Below are 3,675 nucleotides of genomic sequence, written 5' to 3'. Positions count from 1 at the left end.
TTGTGGTAAAGGGCTCCAGCCTCTCTATTTTTAAGGTTTCATACTGCCTTCTGCTCCCACTACTGTAGGTGAAGGTGATGACAGGGTCTGGTGGCAGGCCAAAGTCTGACTGGCACATGCTGTGCTTTCACCAAGTCACTTCCTGTCATTGCGAGCATATGGGTGGAGACGATGCTATCCACTGGCTCTTCACCAACAAGATATCACCTTTGCCCACAAACTGAGCAAGACTACAATAAAATCAGTCTTCTTTCACTAACACTATTGCATGGACTTGTGAACAAGCACAGATTCATAATAGTACCAGAGATATGTTGACTTTTTTGGCATTCAGTGAAGTTAAACTGTATATTTGCGTTGTGCTGAAATTTCAGCATGTTGTCTGGCTTGTGAAGTCACCTTCAGAAATGATTAATTAGAGTCCTTGAACTTGGATGACGGTCATGCAAATAGATGTTTTGGTTCTTTCAGCTCCATGTTTTCTCAGCAACGATACACCAAAGTCTGGCTTGGTGTCTTTACGACCGTCAGACTGGTATTTGTTATGGCGCACACTGCAAAAACAGCACATGGTGTAGACATTTGTACAGTATTCTCTGTAGCAATGCTTTGGACTAGCAGCTTTGCTAGTGTTTACTTGGGCAGAGCCTTTTCACCTTTTTGTTGTAGCTGATTAAACCCATTTAATCATAGAAGCAAGAAATGGAAAAACCAACCCCCACACCAGAAGCCCTTACTGGACTTGCGGTCTCTTACACTTTCAGGAGCTGTCGCTTTGAATCGACAGAAGGCAGCCAGGCTGAAGATTTCCCACTGACTGGAGAGAAGTCGTTGGCCAGGCTTTCCTTGTCACTGGGAGTTAAGGCAGTCATTGATCCTAATTCTTACACTGTTGTTGCAGCATTCCAATTTTTAATCACTGCGTGACTTGTCAGCCTTAATGAGGGTAGTTGGATAAGAATGATCAACATACCAATAATGAGAACATCACAGGCTGAGGATGATTGTTTTATATCCAGGGTGGTGTGCAGTCCAAAAAAAAAAAAATTACTGATACACTATAAGCACTTGCACTGTTTTTTTTTTTGGGGGGGGGGGGGGGGGGGATTGATTGGGTGCCAAGGTGGCTGTGAAAACTGTGACCATTTTATGCAATCATAGCTTTTTACATCAACCTTGCCAACACAAACTCTAATGGGCTAACTTTTTCCACAAATCTCACACATGCTAAAAAACTAAAACGAACACACAGAATCTAAAGCGCTGATTTGTCAAATGTCAGTCAAACTCTGAAATGATTTATAATCTGCAGGTTTTAATGAGAAGTTGTGTCTTGTGGATATCGTGGATATCTGCAGCAGCTTTAATAAAAACACTGCGTGGATATATGTGTGTGTGTGCACCTCCTTGTGTATATGTAAAGAAATTTAAGCCAAGGCTGAACGTGGCTGGCGTGTGTTCTGTCAGATGTCTCTCTCGCCTCTTTAATCCTTTGTGTGTAAGAGGGTCAGGCAGACTCCTACTGTAGTGGCTCAGTGAAAGGCAAGAGACTCTCCAGTTCTTCACCTTTAGTTGTTTGCCTGTAACACAGGACGTGGCTTTGAAAAGCCTCCAGCTGGACCTACAGCCTCAGAGAGGAAGTTGTCAGTGTTAGGGTATCACTTTGCGTTGGCGTTTTGTTATTACATACACTCATGTTGTGGAGCGTAATGCAAAACTTTAAATTATATAATGAGACTTATAGAAGTTAGACTAAGTTAGAAAGGTATAGAAATATCTCATTAAAAGAGTCAAATGTTCAGTATATTTTTTGATATTCAGTATTGGCATGCAATAAAAAACTTTAAAAATCAACTAAGCTGTTATTGAAGATGACAATTACACACACAGACATTATATATACACTTATATATACATATATATGCATGAATAAGCCTATGGTTAAGAGTGAAAATGCCAAATACTAGCAATAACAGTAGCAATTTTAGGAATAGAAGGTCAACCTGGAGTGCTGCTGCCTCTTTTAATAATAAACAACATTCATTAAAAGGAGGATTGGGGAGCACCCTAACTAAATATCGCTCCTTTCCTTTGTGTGAAAAGAAGAACCCTGGTGATTCCTCACATGGCTCCAGTGGAATTTCTCTCAGAAGCTGCCCCTTCAGCTCAATTCCTCCCCACATTTCCGAAAGCTTTTCATTCGTATCCCCTGGAAACCGCTCCACATTCTTTAAACTCACCAATAAAAAAAGAGAAGAGGAAGATGACGATAAAAGGCCCCTACATGTTTTGTTATGCCCTTTGATCATACCTTTATCTTTAAAACAGATGGCAGACCACCATCCTGTATCAACACATGCTCATTTGAAAGATGGGTCCAGAAAATAAGTTTAATATTTTTTGAAATTCATGAATCACAAATTATAGATACAAATGGCTTATTTATTCTCACCAGTGCTGTCATGCTTTAACAGAATATTTACTGTCTCCCATCCCCCATAATACTCATGTATGTAGGTGAATTGACTGTTCCATACATACAAATGTATATACATACATACACACACATATATATAGTATGTTGCTATTTAGATTTAGTAATAGCAATATACAGCAATTCACAAGCGGTTGCAGGTAGTGAGAGATGTGAAGAGCTTCATTTAGCTGTGAATAAAAGATGTGGCATGTAATTGTATCTTACTAATGCAGGACAGCAAAGCGCTATATGAAGATTTCAAGTGAGGTGCAGTGTTTAATCTTTCAATTCATTGTTATCTGGGAACTCAAGCCTGCTAGGAGTCTACCAAACATCAAAAGGCTGTCAGATGTCCTCAGAGGCTTTCAAGTGAATTGACTTGCTTTTTATGCTCTATAAAGTGGTCATTTATGTTTTCAAAATTGCATTCCTGTAGCTTTTGTCAGCACAGGGCTCTCTGCTGGTGTGATTGTAACTGGTTTTAAGTTAAATGTGGTTAAGTAAGGGTTAAACACATTCACTTTGTGATATTATGTGATACTTGCATTTCAACAATCTCCTACTTAATTATGAAAGTGTTCATTGGAATAATCACAGGTGACTTTGTAAACTTTTTTTCTCTTTAACTTTTGGAGCCAGGAACAACAGGTCTGCTATGTCTCATTCGTTGATGAGTCAAATGTCTTTTCTGGGGGACAGGAGGTTATGATGATGAATGGTAGCAAACCTAGACAGTCTTATTTCCATGTGGTTGCGATGGTGGACATGAGGGCAATTTAAGCTTCACCATATCCATCAGGGAGGCACCATCTTGGCTAAGTGGCTTTGCGATATAAAGCTGACGCCTGCCACAGCCATCAAGGTTGTTGTCACAGGCGGTTCTTTAAGCATTGAGTTGCCACGTTAAGGGATGAAAGTTGCCATGAAAGAGTGACTGTGAGGACAAGAATTACAGGGGGATAGGGCCCTGGAAATGAAGTCTCAGAATGTTGCTTACACAAGAACATGCAGGAACAGTATAATCAGTCAAATCCTCCCAAGCTGACAACTCTTGTAAGACACCCAGTGATACCCCACTGAACCTCTGTGCCTTCCACCCGTGGCTCAGTCCTGAGAGACACCCCAAGAGAGATTCAGTGGTTTGGAGCTCCTTCTTTTTAATAGACATTCATTCTAATGGTTTTGCATACAGTGCACTA

The sequence above is a fragment of the Mastacembelus armatus genome, chromosome 20, assembly GCF_900324485.2.
Source record: "Mastacembelus armatus chromosome 20, fMasArm1.2, whole genome shotgun sequence".
Taxonomy (NCBI): domain Eukaryota; kingdom Metazoa; phylum Chordata; class Actinopteri; order Synbranchiformes; family Mastacembelidae; genus Mastacembelus; species Mastacembelus armatus.
The sequence above is the reverse complement of the archived record's forward strand: the minus strand, read 5'-3'. Positions refer to the sequence as shown.